Source organism: Bos mutus, chromosome 1 (genome assembly GCF_027580195.1).
Source record: "Bos mutus isolate GX-2022 chromosome 1, NWIPB_WYAK_1.1, whole genome shotgun sequence".
Taxonomy (NCBI): domain Eukaryota; kingdom Metazoa; phylum Chordata; class Mammalia; order Artiodactyla; family Bovidae; genus Bos; species Bos mutus.
Genome location: NC_091617.1, coordinates 15,306,721 through 15,332,471, shown reverse-complemented (window position 1 = coordinate 15,332,471; position 25,751 = coordinate 15,306,721).

The window sequence follows — 25,751 nt, the reverse complement described above, 5'->3', positions numbered from 1 at the left end:
TGATGATTTGGGATGATTTGAGCACTGGAAAGGAGCTAGCAATTTTTCTAATGCTAGAGAGAGTTGAAGCAAATTCAGAGAGGCTGACGTGTAAGAGGTACAGGATGTGAGGTAACACAGAAAAAAATGAAAATGAGGTTATGGAAGACATGGACACTGCTGTTAAAATATTTAATTAAAACTTCTTTTCAGAGTATTAGGAAGTCTCTGGGGAGTATAAGAAATTGTGGTATGCTGAACTTTGCATTTATGAAAATCACTGCAGCTGCAGGATGATGTACTAAAGACAAAATGGTCATTATGAAGCTATTAGCATAATTCAAATGGGTCAAGAAAGTGAAGTAGAGAATGTTGATAGCATTAGAGATGAAATTATGTAGACAAATTTGAAAGATATGTAGGAAAAGTAAAAAATAGTGACTGGAGAAAGATGGAGCAACAGAATAAAGCAAAATTACTTTTTAAAATTGGAGCTGAGATGACTATGTGAGCCTTCTCAGTACCCCTTAAAGATTCCCTAATGATTTGGGCAGGAAAAATGGGGTAAACCCGTGGTTGCAGTAATCAGATGGGATAAAAGATTTGATAATTGTTATTCAAGTATTTAAAATTTAATTTTTAAGAATTAGAATTTGCAAGCCATCTTTGATATACTTCCTCAAACATGAACACACAAACTGTTTATTTTTACCAAAACAAACAAATGAAACTGAATAGCTTTTCAGTATGCATTCTCAAGGTTGTTTTTTTTTTTCTTTTTACACATATCAACATGGCACAAACAACCTTTTAAATGAATAAGTATGTATTTTTAGTCCTATTAATGACCAGGTGGTGTTCCATTGGACAATTAGATCGTTGCCCATGCTAAGTGTCTAGTCTTTCCTAAGGATAAATGGCTAGAAATAACATTTTTGTGTAAAAACCTCCATTGAAAATTTTAATATATATTTTAAAATTCACATTGGTATTATATTCAATTCAGAATAAATAAACTTATTTTGGCTAGCAAAGCATTGTTTACTGTTTCTTAAGAAGCATCAAGAAATTAAAAGAAAAATGAAGACCTGGGGAAGAATTCTACCTCTCATTTATTATTCTACCTCTCACTTTGCTTCGGAATTTTAAAGACCAACTTTTAGAACTTTGTAATTCTCATCTGATTGCTGTAAAGATTAAATGAGACAGGCATGAACTGTGCAAATCAGACACCATAATGCTCCTAGTGGATTTTCTGTAAACATTAATGTTATTGTGGACAGTGTAAGACAGTATAAGTTTCCTACCTCCCTGACCCAAAATAAATAAATGCATAAAATAAAAATTATTATTATTCAAAATCTGGCCATGAAATTAGCAACTCTTACTTGATAAGATTAAAAGCAATTTTCAAGTTTAAAAATGTAGAAAGGTCTATTTTTTCCCTTGTTTTTACCATTGCATTTCAATTTAATTGTATATTAACAGTAACTGACAAATACAGGAGAACAATAAATTATTTAGGGTACCATTTTGGCTGCTGAAAACAATCTCACTAAAAATTGTCTTAAATACTGTGGGATTTGATTTCTCTATTAGATAGCATTCCAAGCATTAATAAATAAGGTCTAGAATAATACCTGTCCGAGAAGGCAATGGCACCCCACTTCAGTACTCTTGCCTGGAAAATCCCATGGATGGAGGAGCCTGGAAGGCTACAGTCCATGGGGTCGCTGAGGGGCGGACAGGACTGAGTGACTTCACTTTCAGTTTTCACTTTCATGCATTGGAGAAGGAAATGGCAACCCACTCCAGTGTTGTTGCCTGGAGAATCCCAGGGATGGGGGAGCCTGGTGGGCTGCCATCTCTGGGGTCGCACAGAGTTGGACACGATTGAAGCGACTTAGCAGCAGCAGCAGCAGCAGCAGCAGCAGAATAATACCTGTATGGCATTAAAGATCCAGGGTTTTTTCATTTACTTTTTGCTTATCTTTAGTATCCATCCATTGGTTTTTATCTTTTTTTCCCATCATCCAAAAAGGCACATTACCATATGTGTATTTCTGCTGGCAGGAATGGGATAAGAAGAAAAACATTGATTCTTTTTTTCTTTTAAGGTTACATGCATGCTAGGTTGCTTCTCTTGTGTCCTACTCTTTGTGACCCCATGGGCTGTAGCCTGCCAGGTTCCTCTGCCCATGGGATTCTCTAAGCAAGAATACTGGAGTGGGTTGCCACACCCTCCTTTGGGAATCTTCCTGAGCCAGGGATCAGCCCCACATCTATAATGTCTCCTGTATTGGCAGGAAGAATCTTTACCACTATCACCACCTGGGAACCTAGGAAGCCTGTTTTAAGGGTAGAACAATGTAATTGCCTACACCATCTCCACTTCATCCCAATGGCCAGATCCTAGCCACATGATTTACTAGTAAGACAATCTTTACTTGGATATTCATGTGTTCAGCCTCAGCTAACAATTCTATTGCCATGCAAGAATGAGAAAATAAATGTCATAGAATAATTCACCATATCAGCTAGGTGATGAACATAATCTAAAAACCTAGGGTTGCTATGACTGTATCACTGTTAGTGTTGACAATTTTACTAGTCTCAATAGAAATGGAAGCTGTGTATGTGTTTTTCTAAATTCAAAATTGTTTTCATGCTTATAAGTTGAAGCAAAGTTGAATTTTAGAGTATATTTCCATTATTTAAGATGTCTTAATCAAATATATGTATGTATATGCATTTACATATGTATTATACACACAGATGTACATGAAAGATATATTTATGGCATGAGCAATGAGTGGATTAATTTAAACAAATTCAGCATGATATCACGTAGTATCACAGAAAATGATACAAAATAAGCAAAATTTTGGAAAAACAGAATTGCACACTTGATATTCTGTATCACCAAATATTGTATCATGTTAAGAGATGGTGTGATCACTCACCTAGAGCCAGATATCCTGGAATGTGAAGTCAAGTGGGCCTTAGGAAGTATCACTATGAACAAAGCTGGTGGAGGTGATGGAATTACCGTTGAGCTATTTCATCCCCTAAAAGATGATGCTGTGAAAGTGTTGCACTCAATATGTCAGCAAATTTGAAAAACTCAGCAGTGCCCACAGGACTGGAAAAAGTCGGTTTTCATTCCAATCCCAAAGAAAGTCAATGCCAAAGAATGTTCAAACTACCACACAATTGCACTCATCTCACACACTAGTAAAGTAATGCTCAACATTCTCCAAGCCAGGCTTCATCAATACATGAACCGTGAACTCCCAGATGTTCAAGCTGGTTTTAGAAAAGGCAGAGGAACCAGAGATCAAATTGCCAACATCCGCTGGATCATTGAAAAAGCAAGAGAGTTCCAGAAAAACATCTATTTCTGCTTTATTGACTATGCCAAAGCCTTTGACTATGTGGATCACAATCAACTGTGGAAAATTCTTCAAGAGATGGGAATACCAGACCACCTGACCTGCCTCTTGAGAAACCTATATGCAGGTTAGGAAGCAACAGTTAGAAGTGGACATGGAACAACAGACTGGTTCCAAATAGGAAAAGGAGTAACTCAAGGCTGTATATTGTCACCCTGCTTATTTAACTTATATGCAGAGTACATCACGAGAAATGCTGGACTGGAAGAAACACAAGCTGGAATCAAGATTGCCGGGAGAAATATCAATAACCTCAGATATGCAGATGACACCACCCTTATGGCAGAAAGTAAAGAAGAGCTAAAGAGCCTCTTGATGAAAGTGAAAGAGGAGAGTGAAAAAGTTGGCTTAAAGCTCAACATTCAAAAAAGTAAGATCATGGCATCCAGTCCCATCTCTTCATGGCAAATAGATGGATAAACAGTGGAAACAGTGTCAGACTTTATTTTTGGGGGCTCCAAAATCACTGCAGATGGTGATTGCAGCCATGAAATTAAAAGACACTTACTCCTTAGAAAGAAAGTTATGACCAACCTAGACAGCATATTAAAAAGCAGAGACATTACTTTGTCAACAAAGGTCTGTCTAGTCAAGAATATGATTTTTTGTTCATTTGTTTTAAAAAACAGAGTCCAAAAAGATCAATTCTGCAGCACTCCGCTTTCTTTATAGTCCACTTCTCACATCCATACATGACTACTGGAAAAACCATAGCTTTGACTAGACCAACCTTTGTTGACAAACTAATGTCTCTGCTTTTTAATATGCTGTCTATGTTGGTCATAGATTTTCTTCCAAGGATCAATTGTCTTAATTTCATGGCTGCACTCACCATTTACAATGATTTTGGAGCCCAAGAAAATAAAGTCTGTCCCTGTTTCCATTGTTTTTCCATCTATTTGACATAGAGTGATGTGACCAGATGCCATGATCTTAGTTTTTTGAATGTTGAGTTTAAAGCCAACTTTTTCACTCTCCTCTTTCAACTTTCATCAAGAAGCTCTTTAGTTCCTCTTCACTTTCTGCCATAAGTGTGGTGTAATCTGTATATCTGAGGTTATTGATATTTCTCCAGGCAATCTTGATTTCAGCTTGTGCTTCAACCAATGTGGAATTTTGCTTGATGTATTCTGCATATAATTTAAATAAGCAGGGTGACAATATACAACCCTCACATATTTGTTTTCCAATTTGGAACTAGTCCATTGTTCCATGTCTGGTTCTAACTATGTCTTCTTGACCTGCATACAGATTTCTCAGGAAGCAGAACAGGTAGTTTGGTATTCCCAGCTCTTGAAGAGATTTCACAATTTGTTGTGATCTACACAGTTAATGCTTTGGCATAATCAATAAAGCAGAAGTAGATGTTTTTTCTGGTTTTCTCTTGCTTTTTCTATGATCCAGCGAATGTTTGAAATTTCATCCCTGGTTCCTCTGCCTTTTCAAAATCCAGCTTGAACATCTGGAAGTTCATGGTCCACATACTGTTGAATCCTGGCTTGGAGAATTTTGAGCATTACTTTGCTAGCATGTGATATTAGTGCAATTGTGTGGTAGTTTGAACATTCTTTGACATTGCCCTTCTTTGGGATTTGAATGTAAACTGACTTTTTCCAGTCCTGTGGCCACTGCTGAGTTTTCCAGATTTGCTGGCATAGAGTCAGACATGACTGAAGCAACTTAGCAGCAGCAACAGCAGCAGACATCATATTAAAAAGCAGAGACATAACTTTGCCAACAAAGGTCCATCTAGTCAAATCTATGGTTTTTCCTGTATTCATGTATGGATGTGAGTGTTGAACCATAAAGAAAGTGAGCATGAAGAGCTGATGCTTTTGAACTGTGGTGTTGGAGAAGACTCTTGAGAGTTCTTTGGACAGCAAGGAGATCAAACCAGTCAATCCTAAAGGAAATCAGTCCTGAAATCTCATTGGAAGTTCTGATGCTATAGCTGAGTCTCCAATACTTTGATCACCTAATGTGAAGATATGACTCATTGGAAAATACCCTGATGCTGGGAAAGATTGAAGGCAGAAGGAGAAAGGGACAACAGAGGATAAGATGATTGGATGGTATCACCAACTCGATGGACATGAGTTTGAGCAAGCTCTCAGAGTTTGTGATGGACCAGGAAGCCTGGCACACTTCAGTCTGTGGGGTCTCAAAGAGTCAGACACAACTGAGCGACTGAACTGAACTGAACTAATCATTGGCTACTCAGCAAATGGAACATGAGACAGCTGTTCTCTTTTTGTCTTTATTCTGCGGCCACATGGCCTTGGTTCTTTTTGTTCTCTTTTCAGTCTTATCTCCATACACCACTTTCCTCTGCAATATTCTTACTTTCTGCACTGGTAATTGTGTTGGCATGTGACTTAAAGAAGTGATATCACTGCCTTAAAAGTCCTCTGTGCTCAGTTGCCTGAGTCAGATCAGAATCTTTGCAACCCCGTGGACTGTAACCCACCAGGTTCCTCTGTTCATAGGATTCTCCAAACAAAAACACTGGAATGGGTTGTCATTTCCTCCTCCAGTAGATCTTCCCTATCCAGGGACTGAAACCACATCTCCTGTGTATCCTGACTAGCTTTCTGTTTCTTACCTCCAAATCTCCATAATATCTGGTTAGATACTATGAACTGACTCATTCAGAATAAAGTCTTGATTCTTTTCTCAATTTGCTTTCTGTCCTATGGAGACCAAAAAGTCAAGAAAATAATTTCTCACTTACTTTTAAGAGCTGTCATGTGACATATTTATGCCCCATGAAACACAAAGTGAAGTGTGATGGGAATTTTTTTGGGGAAAAAAAAGCTTAGAAAAGTGTCATTTCTTCCACTTCTTAACTGAAATGCAAACATAATGCTAGAGGGAGAGAAGCTGCAGACATTTCTAAAGTATTAATTCCTCTCAGTTTGAAACAAGTTTATCCATAAATCAGTCATGTATAGCTAGAGAACTGAACTCACACTACATAGGATTTCCTAATTCAGTCTCTACGCAGAAAGGAAATGGATGTGAGTAGAAACATAATGATTTTAACTAGTAAAGTTCACAGCCCATGATAATTTTCCTTGATCCCTGCAGATACTGTAATTGCTTACAGGTTTGCAAATAACAAAAATGAAATTCCACCAACTATGTGAGGTTACAAACAATATTTTATTAGATAAATATATTTTTTAAAGAGAAAGTTTGACAAACGAGTGACAAAAATATTTTGTTTTTCTTTTGTATTTCAGTGTAAACCAAGAATATTACAAAACATTGATCCCAGAGGTGTAAAAAAAGAAAGTCACCACAATGATTAATATATTAGAAAATTTTTTGGAAAATATAATTTACTAGATTCTAAAAATATTAATCCATTCATATATTTAATATTTACTGAGAACTGATAATATTTCATATACTATGCATATTAAGTTGGTCCTTGTCTTGAAATAATTCAATTTATTAAAAGAAACAAATTTATATCACTAGTGATAATATATTACAAATATTATACTGTTAATATGGTTAATTAATATAAAGTAATTCACTCTAGCTGCATATCAGAATAATTTCTGTAGAAATTATGTATTTGAATTGATTTCCTAAGATGTTGAGAATCATGAGATAAAGTGTTGGGGTCAGGAGAAGGACCAGGAAAAATATCCTAGGCAAAAGCCATAAAATGAACAAGGTTAAGTGACCTGAAGTTACTCTGTATAATAAATAGCTAGTATTTAGTTTATTTTCATAAAGTTAGGGAATGGCAGAAGATCAGCCAGGAAAATTAAATTGATCCTAGACTGCAGATGTACTTGATGGTATTATGTAGGTGGTGGTGGTTTAGTTGCGAATTGTGTCCAACTCTTGTGCCCCCATGGACTGTAGCCTGCCAGGTTCCTCTGTCCATGGGTTTCTCCAGGCAAGAATACTGGCATGGGTTGCCATTTCCTTCTCTAGGGGATCTTCCCGGCCCAGGGATCAAATGCAGGTCTCCTGCATTTCAGGCAGATCCTTTACCAACAGCTATGAGAGACTAAACCACCACATTAGGAGGGTTAGTTAGCTCCTTTACTATAGGCAGTGAACATAAAAGATATAAGTATATCTAAGCTTTTATAGTGTGATTCTCTCACAACTCAACCAGTAAAGAATCTGCCTGCAATGCAGGAGACTCACATTCTATCCCTGGGCCAGGAAGATACCCTGGAAAAGGAAATGGCAACCCACTCCTCTATTGTTGCCTGTGAAATCCCATGGATAGAGGAGCCTGGCAGGATACAGTCCATGGGGTCACAAGAGTTAGACACGACCTAGCAACTAAACCACCACCACTTAGCGTTTATAAGAGACCTGTGTTAATCATTTGCTCTCAGTTCCATTTACTCCTTCACCGCTGCTCTTATTGGCATTACAGTGGGGATGGTTTGCTTTCCCCATAGTCCTGTGTCTATTGACTTCTAACTAGGTTCAGTCAATATAAGATAATTGTAGATTTGGGGGAGGAAGAAACTTTAAAGAGAAGTGTTTCTCACATACTGTTTTCCTTAGACAACATCCTTGGTTAGGAGCATCTTTTCTATATATTCAGCTCCCACTACATACAGGCTGAACTTCCAAGGTCCCCACTCCTGACATCTGCTCTGATTCCATCAATGATTAGGACATGTAACTCCTTGAAGGTGTTGACGCCTCCACCTCCTTCACTTTCTTCAGTCCTAAGACTAGTAAGAGCCTCCTGTAGTTAAGACAGAGATTTATTCATTATCCTCTAGTTGCCCCTTTCCTCTTATAAAATGTTGGAATTAAGTTCTAATATTAAATTCCCTCTGTTGAATTACCTGGCATGAGTTGGTTTACCTGGATATACCTTGGTTAAAAAAAATACAGATAGCTATGAAAAGAAATATATTGAAAATCATTTGCTATCACTTTTAAATACTTTCAAATTAATAGTATAATAAGCAACTTATTACTTGAAACTGCCGTCATAGGAATGACCCCAAAGTCAAATTGGGGTATTTAATCAATAGAAGATAAAAAAATGATTTATTCATGTCTTTACCAATTTCTTGATTAAAATCTATTTACAGTCTAAGTTATTTTAAGTTACTTGGAAAATGTCAGTACAAACAACAAAATAAACTATCTTATTTTTCCATTTTCTTCTTTGTATGTATTTCTTTTCCACATCAATCCACTTTTTACAGGGATCCAAAAAAAGCTCGAGAAAGCTGTTTATAATTTGAAACCTTTAAGTCATTACAAATTTAATAGTTCAGTGGTTAAAACAGACAAATGTTTCAAGCTCACCTGGCTTGGTTTTCAAGACAAAAATGTTTGTTCCAGTTTCAATGCAGGTATAATATAAACACATCAGTAGTGACAATATATTTTATGCTTATCTTTTAAGTCATTGTTATCACCAATATATTTACAAAGTGGATTTAGAAACTTTCCTACAGAGAAGGCAGGTGAAGTTGATATGCAGCAGGAAGAAAATAATTTGCTCAAAGTTAAGTAACACAATCTATTTTAAAATAGAATTTATGCTACTCATTCTAATTTTATTAATATTTTTAATTTAATTATTACAAGTTCATTTATAAACATTTCAAATATTTAGAGTATTTATATTAGTCCTTATTTTAAAAAAACTATATTTGACTGTTTTGAATGTTAGTACTGTTTTCTTAAAAATACTTATTAGTTCCTTAGAAAATGATATGATTTGTCTCTGATAATAACAAATGTTCTTTCATATTATCTAAATAAAGAGGTCTAGTGTGAGATCAATTTAGAGTTTGAATAGACAGAGTAATGGATAAATTTATCTTCATAAACTTTATGAAACTGTTTATTGTGAAATATAACTCTTTAAATTTCATAAATTTTACAAAGTATAGTTGATTTACAGTGTTGTGCTAATTTCTGCTGTACAGCAAAGTGACTCCATTATACACATATATATATATGTGTGTGTGTGTTCTTTTTTTTTCATATTCTTTTCCATTCTAGTTTATCACAAGATATTGAAAACAGTTCCCTATACCATACAACAGGACCTGGTTGTTCCTCTATCCTATATGTACTGACCTGCATCTGCTAATTCCAAGCTCCTAATCTTTCCCTCTTCCACTCCACTCCTCTTTGGCAACCACAAGTCTATTCTCTATACCTGTGAGTTTGTTTCTATTTCATAGATATGTTCATTCATGTTGTATTTTAAATTTCACATGTAACTGATGACATATGGTATTTGTCTTTCTCCATCTGATTTACTTCACTTAGCATATGATAATCTCTAGGTCCATCCATGTTACTACAAATGACATTGCTTCATGATTTTTTTACAGCTGAGTAATATTCCTGACACGACTGAAGCGACTTAGCAGCAGCAGCAGCATATATATAGGAGTGTATATATAGCATATATATATATATATATGGCATCTTCTTTCTCCATTCATTTTTTGATGGACATTTAGACTGTTTCTATGACTAAGACTTCTTAAACAATGATTCTATGAACATAGGGGTGCATATATTTTTTTGAATTATAGTTTTGTGTGAATATATGCCAAGGAGTGAGATTGCTGGATCATATGGTAACTCATTTTTAGTTTTTCTTACTGTTCTCCATAATGGTTGTACAAAGTTACATTCCTACCAACACTATAAGTTTATTCATTTTACTCCATACCCTGAAATACAGGGTATTTTACTTGTAATACAGGGTATTTACCTGAAATACAGGGTATTTACTCCATACACTGAAATATACTTTTAAAAGTATCTCAGTGATTAATTTCATTTCTTAAATTAATATTAATCCCAAAACACACAATAAGATATTATACATTTTTATCTTTTAGCTTTCTTGATCTGTCAATTAAGTTTCAAGGTTGACTTTGAAAAATATTTAAATGTTCCAAATGTTTCCAAACATTTCCTTTATGCACCCCAAAATGACTGTGTTGCTTGGTTGAAAAATGCCTCAAGCATGTGACTTCTCATTTGGCCTCTGTCATTTGTTTGGGATGATGATAGCATTGACTTATCCTCAGAGTATTTTCATTTTTAATTTTATCTTTTCAATATTAATAATGAAATAATGGTGATTTTTCACATATTATAATTATATTCTAAGTTTAATGACTTAGCAAAATATATAAATGGAGAAAGAGGTAAAGTTTTGATCAAAGCTTAACTATAGAGTTAGATGTGTACTCCTGCCTTAATTCTGGTAAACTGTAAACCAATAAAAAGAGAAAAGATTAACTGACATACTATGGGTTGCCAAAATATGTTCTATAAACATAAAAGCTCATACTAAACTGCTATACACACACACATAGATGTATCTGTATCTACTTTGTATGTATATGGTGGGGGAGTGTGTGTGTGTGTGTGCAATTTATGGGCTATTCAATTTTTGTTTCCAGATCAGTTTACTCTCTTTAAATTTTAAATCCAAAATATAGGCAATATGTCCTTTATCTCCCATGCAGATTATAAAAGCATTTTACACTCTGTTAATGCTATCTATAGCAGTCAATCCTATTTGCAACACTTTATAGAACTAAGAATTATCATTTTAATTCAGTAATTAGTATTTCACTAACAACATTGTTTTCAGACTATTTTAGTCATGAAAGAGAGTTGCCTTGCCCTTCCTTTGCTTAAATGACTTAAAAAAATGACAGCTATGTTTTTCATCACAAAATATGGAAAGCCAATGGATATTTTTGTTTAAATAAAATAACTTTTTTGAATAGTCATTAGAGAAATCGTAGCAGATCCATTCAGGTACATGTACAAAACCAGAAGCTGTTTGAACACTGTAATCAATGTGGCACTGTAAGTTGTTACTCCCCAAAGACAGCAGACCATAGGTTATTTTGTACACTGCTACATATTTGCAGTTAATATATAATTGCCTAATATAACATAGATGCTTTATCACTGTTTCTTGAAGTGATGTGTACCATACATCCTCCAATTTTTGTCCCATACTACAACTTATAACTGACAAGTCAACATAGGAAGAACCATGGAGCCATACGCCACTCCATTTGCACAAAACAGTGAAAAATGTGGGTAGCCTGATGCTCCCATTCTCAGCTGAAGTCAAACAAGGTGATTCTCTGCCTTCTGGTTTCAGCTCTTACACTGTAACTCTGTCCCTTTTGTATTATAATTAATGCAACATTTTTCTGTCTTTTGTTGTTGGTGGCAATGGTGATTCTAGCTATTTAAATGACTCTTAAGTGTAGTGCTGAAGTGCTGGGTAGTTTTCCTAAGTGCGGAAAGGCTACAATGTACCTTACAGAGAAAATAATAAGAGTGTTAAGTCAGTTTAGTTCAGGCTTATGTTGGCTGTGAGCTCAATGTTAATGAATCAACAATACAAATTAAATAATGTGTCCTTGAGAGCTTCCCAGGGGGCTCCATATTAAAGAACCCTCCAGCCAATGCAGGAGACACAGGTTTGATCTCTGGATCAGGAAGATCCCCTGATGAAGGAAATGACAGTATTCTTGTCTGGAAAATTCCATGGACAGAGGAGCCTGGTAGGTTACAGTCCATGGATTTGCAAAGATTTGGACTTGACTGAGTGAATAAACACATAAACACAAGGTGTCTTGGAAAAAAAATACATATCCATGGGGTCACAAAGAGTCAGACGTGACTGAGCACACACACAAACATGTAAACACGGTTTGTATTAAAGTGTTGCTGAAGTGTTTTCACTAAAGGTTTCCAGAACATAACCCTATATTTCCCCAAAGAATAATGATTCAGTAATCACTAATTCAGCCTTCACAGTGACTTTATAAGACATAACTACTGCAGATAATGAGAATTAGTTGTGTATCTCTTTTTTAATTTTGTGACAAATATCTTTGAGCTCTTGACTCGTACATACTCATGCAAAAACAAAGGCAATGGCACCCCACTCCAGTACTCTTGCCTGGAAAATCCCATGGACGGAGGAGCCTGGTAGGCTATAGTCCATGGGGTCGCTAAGAGTCGGACATGACTGAAGGACTTCACTTTCACTTTTCACTTTCATGCATTGGAGAAGGAAATGGCAACCCACTCCAGTGTTCTTGCCTGGAGAATCCCAGGGACGGGGGAGCCTGGTGGGTTGCCGTCTATGGGGTCGCACAGAGTCCGACGTGACTGAAGCGAATTAGCTGCAGCATACACATAAATTTACTATAAGAACACAAGTTTAGTCCGTATTTTACCACAGTTATACGAAAATTAATAGTTACATCTGGGTAATCATAGCTCATTGCCTCTGCCCGAGGTTGTTACCTATGTCATAGTTACACTTCAGCATTTTATGGACCACATCTAGTTAATTGCAAATGATTGAAGTTAGAAGTGAATTTTTGCATTCTTATGTATGAAAGCTATGGTTTTTCCAGTAGTTATGTACAGATATGAGAGTTGGACCATAAAGAAGGCTGAATGCCAAAGAGTTGATGCTTTTGACCTATAGTGTTGGAGAAGACTCTTGAGAGTCCCTTGGGCTGCACAGAGATCAACCCCCCAGTCAATCCTAAAGGAAATCAACCCTGAATATTCATTGGAAATACTGATGTTGAAGCTCCAATACTTTGGCCACCTGCTGCCAAGAGCCAACTCCTTGGAAAAGACCCTGATGCTGAGAAAGATTGAAGACAAAAGGAGAAGGGGATGCCAGAGGGTGAGATGGTTGGATGGCATCACTAACTCAATGGACGTGAATTTGAGCAAACTCTGGGAGATAGTGAAGGGCAGGGGAACCTGGGGGGTTGCAGTCCATGGGGTCCTAGAGTCAGACAGGACTTAGCTACTGAACAACAACAAGAACAATGTATTGGAGAGAACCGCTGAGACTTCCAGTAAACTAAGATACAGAAGAACTTAGAACAAGCCTAACAAAAAGAGAAGAAAAAAGAGGAAATCCCAATCATGAAAATAATTGTGAATCAGGACTTGTTTTGATCACTGTAGTTCAAAAAGCATAATAACTCCCCAAATTCAGGATCTGTTTATTCAAATGAACTGTTTTATAGGTCTACCTCATTCTGGTGTGCACTTAGTCAAATGCCTGATCTCCTATTTGCACAAATGTATCCTGTAAAACAAACTGATGCAAACAGCTAATTTAGTAATGTAGATCTTTGATATAAATTCCATGACTTGTATGTATATAATTCTTTTGAATGTTTTTACTTTACATAGATTAATATATAAAATAGTATCCTCTACACACACCCTTTGGAATAGCTCTAAAGCCAGCTTAGATTTAATTCATATGCATACATTAACATTTTCAAATTCCATGCTCTGTTCATAATCACTACTTAGAATTCAGTGTTCAGGAAGCTTGGATTTAAGCTCATAAGTCCTTTTGAATGTGTCCTGAAACTCATTGTTCTGATGTATTGATGTCAGCCTATTAGCTAGTTCATCAAAGTGACACTCCATTTTAATAGAGTATCAAAGTATTAGTGCTTTCTTCACATAGAGATAAAAATACAGATAGCATCCTAGTTGGGGAAAATATGTGTAACTTGAAACTTCCTGTGTCAAGTTCCAAGGTCTGTCAATCCATCATTTTCTAAAAGCACTTCATAGTAAATAAAATCTAGAAAGGGCAGACAAAAATGCTATCAAAGCTATGTGAACATCAAACTCAATTAAATATAGCCAATAAAGGGGTACAAAATTTGGTGAACCATTTACTGTTTGTACTTACTGTTTCTTTGAGAGTTTTACTTTTTTAAACACCTATTTTGTTTGTTTGTCTTTGTCTGCAGAGACATTACTTTTCCAACAAAAGTCCATTTAGTCAAGGCTATCAGAGATACCAAAGGAGCATTTCATGCAAAGATGGGCTCAATAAAGGACAGAAATGGTATGGACCTAACAGAAGCAGAAGATATTAAGAAGAGATGACAAGAATACACAGAAGAACTGTACAAAAAAGATCTTCATGACCCAGATAAGCATGATGGTGTGATCACTGACATAGAGCCAGACATCCTGGAATATGAAGTCAAGTGGGCCTTAGAAAGCATCACTATGAACAAAACTAGTGGAGGTGATGGAATTCCAGTTGAGCTAGTCCAAATCCTGAAAGATGATGCTGTGAAAGCATATTGATGCTGCACTCAATATGCCAGCAAATTTGGAAAACTTAGCAGTGGCCACAGGACTGGAAAAGGTCAGTTTTCATTCCAATCCCAAAGAAAGGCAATGCCAAAGAACGTTCAAACTACCGCACAGTTGCACTCATCTCACACACTAGTAAAGTCATGCTCAAAATTCTCCAAGCCAGGCTTTAGCAATATGTGAACCGTGAACTTCCTGATGTTCAATCTGGTTTTAGAAAAGGCAGAGGAACCAGAGATCAAATTGCCAACATCCTCTGGATCATGGAAAAAGCAAGAGAGTTCCAGAAAAACATCTATTTCTGCTTTATTGACTATGCCAAAACCTTTAACTGTGTGGATCACAATAAACTGTGGAAAATTCTGAAAGAGATGGCAATACCAGAACACCTGATCTGCCTCTTGAGAAATTTGTATGCAGGTCAGGAAGCAACAGTTCGAACTGGACATGGAACAACAGACTGGTTCCAAATAGGAAAAGGAGTACGTCAAGGCTGTATATTGTCACCCTGTTTATTTAACTTATATGCAAAGTACATCATGAGAAATGTTGGACTGGAAGAAGCACAAGCTGGAATCAAGATTGCCGGGAGAAATATCAATAACCTCAGATATGCAGATAACACCACCCTTATGGCAGAAAGTGAAAAGGAACTAAAAAGCCTCTTGATGAAAGTGAAAGTGGAGAGTAAAAAAGTTGGCTTAAAGCTCAACATTCAGAAAATGAAGATCATGACATCTGGTCCCATCACTTTATGGGAAATAGATGGGGAAACAGTGGAAACAGTGTCAGACTTAATTTTTCCGGGCTTCAAAATCACTGCAGATGGTGACTGCAGCCATGAAATTAAAAGACACTTACTCCTTGGAAAGAAAGTTATGACCAACCTAGATAGCATATTCAAAAGCAGAGACATTACTTTGCCAACAAAAGTTCGTCTAGTCAAGGCTTTGGTTTTTCCTCTGGTCATGTATGGATGTGAGAGTTGGACTGTGAGGAAGGTTGAGCGCTGAAGAATTGATGCTTTTGAACTGTGGTGTTGGAGAAGACTCTTGAGTGTCCTTTGGACTGCAAGGAGATCCAACCAGTCCATTCTGAAGGAGATCAGTCCTGGGATTTCTTTGGAAGGAATGATGCTGAAGCTGAAACTCCAGTACTTTGGCCACTTCATGTGAAGAGTTGACTCCTTGGAAAAGACTCTGATGCTGGGAGGGATTGGGGGCAAGAGGAGAAGGGGACGACAGAGGATGAGATGGCTGGATGGCATCATCGACTCAATGGACATGAGTTTGAGCAAGCTTTGGAAGTTGGTGATGGACAGGGAGGGCTGGCATGCTGACGTCCATGGGGCCGCAAAGAGTCAGACACAACTGAGGGACTGAACTGAACTGAATGTTCTATAAATGTTTGTCTAACAAGAAACTTCAGTTTTTGCATCTCAGATCTTCCTGCAATAGCAGGATAAGATTTAATGTTCCTATGATCTCACAGAGTTTAAAGGAAATTTAATTCACTCTAATATGTTGCTATGTGTTCTGTCTCTTCTTCAGTGCTTTTATCCAACAAGCAAAATCCTATTTAAAGATTCATTATGTTCTGGAACCAACATAGGTCAATAACCAGAAGAAAATAATACAATTTTTAAAACATAAAGGCAAATATATTTCAATTTTTTTCAGATTCTGCTATTCAGAGATCCTTTATAATCTCAGTATATATGTGTCAAATACAGACATCATGCTAAAGACTGTTCTAGTGACTGAAAGAGTATCTGCTACATTGTTATTGCTGTCTAGTTGCTAAGTTGCATGTCGCTCTTTGTCACCCCAGGGACTATAGTGTACCAGGTTCCTCTGTCCTTGGGAATTTTCCAGGATAGAATACAGCAGTAGGTTGCCATTTCCATCTCCACGGGATCTTCCCAACCCAGGGATTGCACCGTGTCTCCTACTTCCCCTCTTTTGGCAAGCTGATTCTTTAACAGTACATGTTTAATTTTTTTTAATTGTATATATATATTTATTTATTTATTTTAAAATTTATTTATTTTAATTAGAGGCTAATTACTTTACAATATTGTATTGGTTTTGCCATACATCAACATGAATCTGCCATGGGTGTACACGTGTTCCCAATCCTGAACCCCCCTCCCACCTCCCTCCGCATACCATCCCTCTGGGTCATCCCAGTGCACCAGCCCCAAGCATCCTGTATCCTGCATCAAACCTGGACTGGCGATTCATTTCTTATATGATATTATACATGTTTCAATGCCATTCTCCCAAATCATCCCCCCTTCCTCTCCCACAGAGTCCAAAAGACTGTTCTATACATCTGTGTCTCTTTTGCCATCTCACATACAGGGTTATTGTTACCATCTTTCTAAATTCCATATATATGCATTAGTATACTGTATTGGTGTTTTTCTTTCTGGCTTACTTCACTCTGTATAATAGGCTCCAGTTTCATCCACCTCATTAGAACTGATTCAAATGTATTCTTTTTAATGGCTGAGTAATACTTCATTGCGTATATGTACCACAGCTTTCTTAGCCATTCATCTGCTGATGGACATCTAGGTTGCTTCCATGTCCTGGCAATTATAAACAGTGCTGCGATGAACATTGGGGTACACGTGTCTCTTTAAATTCTGGTTTCCCGTTTAATCTTTTTAAGGTCCTATGCAAAGAGCCTTGCTGGGGTTCAGTCCCAGCAGGATCCAGGGGTACCCTTAGGATGACGGCTTAGGTGATAAGGATAGCAAAGTGGAGAGCAGGGCTTGATCTTCCTTGGTTTACACAGAAAGCCAATAAAGCTCCTGTATTCCAAGGAGTCATCCTGAAAGAAGAACAGAGAGAGAAAAGGAGAGAAAAGGAAAAAAATAATGACACGGGGAGACTAAGCTTTGGTGAGCGAGGGCCATAACTTTATTTTCAAAAGGAACTTTTATACCTTGACTTATACATAGAGGGAAATTAAAGATGCAAAGTCATACAGAGTCAGCCCAAACATTACATCTGTTTTGTCTTTATCAAAACCAGGATTTTTTCTACATACCTTTCCCACAAACAATGTTGTGTACATTATCTTCTGGCTTTGGAGGCCTGTGGACATTTTATGACCTTTTTTTGATAAAGGTTGCTCAACCAGAAAACTTATTTTCCCTTAAAATGTTTTGTCTTTATTTCTCCCAGCCTCAGAAAGTACTAAACAGAGTTACATTCTCATGGAGCAAAGGTGCAGTGGGTCACAATAAAGAAAGAACCAATTAGCTCAAAGGTCTGATGTGGATAATTCCAAGGCTGCTACTTGTTTTTCTTACATTCCAACTATGTTAACCAATGCACTCCCAGGTGCACAATGGATAAGGGATATGGGAACTTGGCAGCAAGCATTGGCCCAATAATGAAGCCCTTTACCAGTACTATCTATTCTAAAAGTACTCTATGCTCATTAGGACTTTTAGAATGTATTGGCTTCCCATGCCTTTCAAGGTTGGGGAGTTGTGAACAATCATGTGTGTTAATTGCAAGAGTATGGATAAACCTGTCAGGCAGCTAGAATGCCAACAGAGGGGTTAAAATAGAAATATTCCTTTTATGCTCAGGAGACTTATTAACTAAAGCCCTAAGTTGATTTTTTTCAGAGAAAGGTGGTCGGGGATAGCCCCCTGTTAATGTCAGAAGAGTTGGTGAAAGGCACAAAATAGTAAGACAGACAGATTCTGATTTTGGGGTAGATGCTCATGCAAATTCATGGGGTCCCTTGAGCCATGATCCGCCTTTGCCTGTCATGGTTCTCTCCACATGACCTTTGTCATGGGTGGGATCTCCCGTGGTGGCTCCCGGCAGAGGCTGAATAGCCACTCCTAACTTTACTTTAGACAAAGTATGTGAAGGCCGTGGTTTAGTTGCTAAGTCGTCTCCAACTTTTGTGACCACATGGATGATAGCCTGCTAGGCTCCTCTGTCCATGGGATTCTCCAGGCAAGAATACTGGAATGGGTTGCCATTTCCTTCTCTAGGGGATCTTCCTGAGCGAGGGATCAACCTGGGTCTCCTGCATTGCAGGCAGATTCTTTACCACTTGAGCTACAAGGAAAGCTCAAAGTATGTGAAACAGGCATTATCTTTAATGGACAATTGTTCAACTATTAGAGTAAGAATGGAAGTTAGAAGAAGAACAAGCATGGAAAAGGTATCTTTCTTCTATATATTCCTATTGTGAAAACAGATGTAGCAGACATTTTAAGCATGCAGGTAACTTCATTTGCTGTTTCTGTGCTAAATGAACTTGCGGTTTTAGTTCAGTTTTCTGTGTTTTTCACTGAAAGTGAGAACAATCATTTATTAGTGATACCAAATAGACTCTAATCCTCACAGCTATTGAAGTTCTCACTGTGGAAATACACACTTCTAAATTAGTAAACATGCATTGTGATTTTATGTTTATTTATTTTTCTATTTTGGGATGTGTGTGTGTGTGTGTGTGTGTAAGATAGCACTCCAGGAATGCTCATCTAAAGAATTGTGGAAAGATTGAGATGCTGAATCTACAGAAGGGGAAATTTGTTGATTTCCTCTTCTCACTTATCCTTTACCAGCCAACACATTTCTCCTTCAGGAAACGTAAGACCCTGATCTTTGCTATTTTTAAAAATGTTAAATTAAGGACATAACACTCTTGTTTTTACAGGAGGAATAAAAAAACAAACTGCAATTTAATACCAGGATTTTAAGTCAGGTTTGATCGCATGGCTTCTTTTGTGTGATGGGTAATCCAAGATGATCTGCTACAATAGGGTATGGATTCCAAGATTTATGGAGAACAGAGTTCCTTTGAATACTTTCTATGAAGAATGAGTAATAATTGCCAGGAAGTAGAGCACAACAAGAAAAAAAAAAATAGGGGATTTTGATAACAGGATTTAGGAACCTTTGAATTTGCTAAGCATGAGAGCACAGTAGCTCATTAATGTATTCATTCTTTTTTCCCTATGAAAAATTTCAATCTTGTGAAAATCCCAGTAATGGCTGATTGTTAGATACAGTTTGGGTGAAGTTGTTTTTCAGGAGAGCAATCTAAGGGCATTGAAGTTTGGAGCTGAAAAAACCAAGAGGATGATAGTGAAAGAGAAACATGAGAAGGAAAAGTATATAATACTTTCTTTACATTTGTATTGCCATCATTTCACACAGAATATGATACATTTAAGTACCTAATTAATGAGAAATTTATCCATAAAAATATTTTGATATATTTCATATGAGAACTTTTAATGTAGAAGTTCTTACACAAATATATAAACTTATAACTACATAGGTATATATAAAAGCATTATTTGTAAACATAATTAAATATAAGTAAAAATAATTAAATATATAACACTGTGTAGAATGTTTTGCAGCCACTAAATGAACATTCACCTACAAGTTACATAAAATTATAGTTTTATGACACCATATAAGAATATAATACTTTTATAATATGCTTAGTATTTAAGAAAGAAGATACAACACATGGTTAACAATAATTTTCTTTGGATGGATTACAGATAATTTCCTCTTTTTATTTTCAATTTTCATATTTAAATTTGTCTATCAAAAGATATATGCTCAGCTGGTAAAAAATTCGCCTGCAATACAGGAGACCCTGGTTCAATTCCTGGGCCGGGAAGATCCACTAGAAAAGGGATAGGCTACCCACTCAGGTATTCTTGGGCTTCCCTGGTCACTAAGCCAATAAAAAATCCACCTGCAATGTGGGATACATGTGTTCAATCCATGGGTTGGGAAGATCTCCTGGAGAAGGGAAAGGCTACTCACTCCAGTATTCTTGTCTGGACAATTCAATGGACTGTATAGTCCATGGGGGTCACAAAAAGTGGAACATGACTGAGTTACTTTTACTTTCACATATAACATATATTGCTTTTCAAAAAGAAACAGCAGGAATTTAAAGGAATCTGGGCTGTGTATAGTTTACTCCAATTAATCAACTATCTTTAGACACTGGGCATGCACAGAGAGATGTACTGAAAGATGGCCAGAGGAAAGGTCATATATTCCTCAGTGTCCATTGTAATTTTAGAGTTTTTCAAACATAATTTTATATCAAGCTATGCTTTATACCATATGAACTTAGATGCTCAGACAATAATTGATACCTAAGACCCAGGAGTCCTTATACTTAAAGAGTAGACTATGAAACAGTAAGATGCTCTATCAGGGACACTTTAACTGGTTGGTAACTGGCTGGTTCGAGGAGACCTTTCTTTTTGATAGTCTGGACATGAGACATTTGAAAGTTAGCAGAGGGTAGAATAGTTAAGCTTGGAGGAGTATAGAAAACTGAGTGAGCAAGCAGAAGTGTAGTGTTATTAGTCGAGGGTCAAGGGATGTGAGGATGTAGGAGAGGAGAGAAAAGCTGCTTGGTGCCACAGTAACATGTAAAGAGGACTAAAGAACAGGACAAATACACAGTATGGTCACAAATAGGAGCAGTGGAATAACTGTTTAGAACCATTACTGCTACAGTATGCTAGAGCTGCATCGCATCCTGGTGGTGATTATTTTATTGAAATTTTCTGTAAGCTCTAGTTTTGCAGCAACTGATAATGTTTTATATTCTTCTTACTTTGTAACATACGTGTGATGAATCTCCATTAATGAAAGTAACCAGAGTGGGTCCCAGTTCATGGAAATCATAAAAAAGAATATCTGACAGAGTTGCAAACCTGACTGCTTAACAGAATGACACTTTTAAAAATACTAAACTCTTGCCATCTTTACAATTTTATTGTTTCATCCTTCTCTTCCTGTTATCTATATCTCAGTTCTTCGATCTTGATTTTGTCTTATATTTTAAATATCACTTTCTGAAAGATTTTCAGTCTTCAGTGACATTCTTCCTTATTCTGCAGTCTCTTCTGATAGGCTTGGCCCACAGCTGGGTGAAAATATTCTAAAGCAAATACAATTTTTATGTGTCATCATTGGTTTAAGTGAGATCAGATTTAGAACTTAGCACTTCTTCTTAAGGATATTTGGCTATTTCTGATAAATACATTTAATCATTAAAATCTTATGCTGCATTATATTTCATTGTCAAAAGTTGTTCTGACATAGCAATGGCACTCCACTCCAGTACTCTTGCCTGGAAAATCCCATGGACGGAGGAGCCTGGTAGGCTGTAGTCCATGGGGTCTCGAAGAGTCGGATACGACTGAGCAACTTCACTTTCACTTTTCACTCCCCTGCATTGGAGAAGGAAATGGCAACCCACTCCAGTGTTCTTGCCTGGAGAATCCCAGGGACCAGGGAGCCTGGTGGGCTGCCGTCTATGGGGTCGCACAGAGTCCGACATGACTGAAGTGACTTGGCAGGCAGCAGGCAGCAGTTAAAATTCACATATTGATTACATTGGTGGTAAAGCAAAAAGCAGAAGAAATAGATACTTAAGTTTGAGAGATATAAATTGTTTTTTTTAAATGAAGTGTAAAATTTTCTAGAGCTCATTGTCATATCATTAATTTCTCAAATTTTATGTAATATCTGTGACCCATTTCATACAAGGTATTGAATGCCAGGAAAAAAGTCACTATTCATTATTAGGGATGTGGTATGCATTTACTAAGGATAAGGCAATGGCAACCCGCTCTAGGACTCTTGCCTGGAAAATCCCATGGACGGAGGAACCTGGTGGGCTGCAGTCCATGGGGTCGCGAAGAGTCAGACAGGACTGAGCAACTTCACTTTTCCTTTTCACTTTCCTGCATTGAAGAAGGAAATGACAACCCACTCCAGTGTTCTTGCCTGTTGAATCCCAGGGACGGGGCAGCCTGGTGGACTGCCGTCTATGGGGTTGGCCAGAGTTGGACACGACTGAAGCGACTTAGCAGCAGCAGTATGCATTTACCAAAAGTTTTCCATGTAAGAAAAAGAAAGTCATTCTTAAAATTTTACTATTAGTTAGAGATACTACATTAGATTTATTTTTTTCAATTCAAAATATGTGAAATTTAAGTTCTGAAAATATGCGATTTAAAATCAGTCGCTCAGTCGTGTCCAATTCTTTGCGACCCAATGGACTGTAGCCACCAGGCTCCTCTGTCCATGGAAATGATGTGGGATGCCCTTTCCTCTCTAGGTAATCTTCCTGACCCAGGGATTGAACCTGGGTCTCCCGTGTTGGAGGCAGATTCTTTACTATCTGAGCTACCAGGGAATGACTGCCTTGAAAATTTTAGTAGGCTTAAACCTCATATAGGTAATCTACCTCAATGATATACTGGCATCAGATTTAAAAACCTGTGATGGATTCATTTTGATATTTGGCAAAACTAATACAATTATGTAAAGTTTAAAAATAAAATAAAATTAAAAATAAAATAAAAATAAAAATAACACCTTTTTTATTATTATCCAGTATTAAGCCATTAGTCTTGTGTTCTGAAACAAATTTTACTTTTTAATTTTCTTGTAGTAAATTTTTGTAAATAAGTCTTGGGATAAATAACAGCCATGCTTTTAATCTTCTCACTATGGTGCTGTATTCTACAACACAATTACCAATGGACTATAATCTTAAGATGCATTTAATGATCTTTACTACCCCAGGAACAAGGCTTGGGCTTTTAAAAGGACAGGATTAGCAAACAGTAGCCATCTTAAATGCACGTCATCACTGAAGCTGTCTTGATGGTCGGAATCTTTGCCATCATTAGTAACACTCTAATTTGCTCAGCAATGAGGAATCAGTCTGTAAGGGAGGATATATATATTGCTGTTTTCCAGAAGGCTGCTAGTGATAAACATAATGGTATCGCAAGGTTTACATTGCAAATATATTTTTTATTATTGTACAAAACAACTAAGATAGAAGAATTAGTCTGATATATAATTTGTTTTCCATGCCCACTCACAAAAATTGGGTGAAAGCAATAGACTTTGTTTACTATCCATCCTGCAGAAACTGGTGGAGAAATTTGTAAGAAGGGCAAATTTGTTCATTTTATTAAAAAAAAAAAAAAATATATATATATATATATATTTTGCCAAACCTTGATAATAATAACTAATATAAAAAGGAAAACAGTACTTAACATTTAATGAAATGGGAACAGATAGTACAGTTTCTTTCTTTAGCTCATTTTAAACAACTCCACATTAATTTAATTTTCAGTAATGTTAAAAGTTAAAAATCTAATTTCTTAAGCATTTAAAATTTATATACTCTAACATATTTTTGAATGAGTCTACTATAAGCATGTTTCATTGAATTGCATATTATGTAATTATATATAGATAGCCTTAAATTCAATAAGCAGTTTGTAATAAGTTAGAAAATTGCATTTTCATTTGCAATTTCTTTTTTATCTACTAATGAAAGTTTTGCTGAATTATCTGCTTAAAGGTCAAAATGCTAATTAGGATTTTCTCATCAGTGATAATTCAAATATGTGAGAAAATGATGACATTAGCGTTTTATCTTCTTGAGTTAACTTGTTTTGTACTCCATTGTCTTCTCAAGATTCTGATCACAATGAAGCCAATTTATAACATTTAATACTATCCATTTCAATGCGACAAATCTATTCTTGCTAACGGAACACATTGTATGAACTTCATCACAATTTTCTCTTTTCCAAAAGTTATTCCATAGCATACAACTTTAATAAGCCTAATTTTACTTTTTTTTTAAATTTATTTTTTAATTGAAGGATAATTGCTTAACAGAATTTTGTTGTTTTCTGTCAAACCTCAACACGGATCAGCCATAGGTATACATATATCCCCTCCCTCTTGAACCTCCCTCCCATCTCCCTCCCTACCCCACCCCTGTATGTTAATACAGAGCCCCTGTTTAAGTTTACAGAGCCAACAGCAAATTCTCCTTGGCTATCTGTTTTACATATGGTAATGTAAGTTTCCATGTTACTCTTTCCATACATCTCACCCTCTCCTCGCCTCTCCCTATGTCCATAAGTCTATTCTCTATGTCTGTTTCTCCATTGCTGCCCTGTAAATAAATTCTTCAGTAAATAAGAAATAGGCTTAAATAAGCTTAATTTTACTGATCACATTTGAAAGTACAGCTAGAATATAACACTTTACATCAACAAAAGGTTTTTTTACATCTAAAACATTTTTATTTTTAGAATGATTGGAAAAGGAAATGGCAACCCACTCCAGTGTTCTTGCCTGGAGAGAGAGTTACATTAAAAATTTTTCAGATTACAATTTAGATCTCTCAATCAAGGAGCATTAATAATGTCACCTTATCCATTTGCAAGCAGCTCTTTTTCCCCCTTCCTGTTTGTCTATTTCTGTCCTCCTAAAACCTTCATTATGACAATGAGATCACTAGGCAGCGTTTAACCTAACTCTGACTTTTGCTGTACTGAATGCACACAAGGCCTTGCAAAACCTGTTGATTCTTTTCCCAGATTAAAAGAAATAAGACTGGAGAAATAAGTAATTAAAAATCACGAACTCTCTACTCCCAACAGGCCCCTCCGGCAGGCCATGCAGGAAAGGTAACATCTAAAGAAAATCCTAAGGAATCAACCAGTTTTCTAGAAGAGGAAAATTATGCAGAACCTAACCTCCTTCATCATTGTTGCCCTGAGATTCCCTTTTACTCTTTTAAAACTGGCACAGCTGAGCAGAATCTTCAGAGTTAGTTCTGAGACATGAGGCCCTCTTTCACCTCGGTTGCCAGGCCTCCTGAATAAAGCAACCTTCCATTCCTACCAGCACTTGTCTCTCTCACCACTTTTTTAGTGGTGAGCAGCTGGACCTGAGTTCAGTAACGTAGTCTATTATATGTGCTATGTGATTTAAGAATCCATAGCACATACCATAATATCTTGTTTGTGAGAAAGCTTGTGGAACATGGAAATCTATTAATTCAAATGAACATCTCTATCTGTATAGTATGGACTGAAAAAGATTCACAACTTAAAAGTTGAGAATTCATTTCAGTTCAGTTCAGTCTCTCAGTTGTGTCCGACTTTTTGCGACCCCATGAATCGCAGCACGCCAGGCCTCCCTGTCCATCACCAACTCTCAGAGTTCACTCAGACTCACGTCCATCGAGTCAGTGATGCCATCCAGCCATCCATCTCGTCCTCTGTCATCCCCTTCTCCTCCTGCC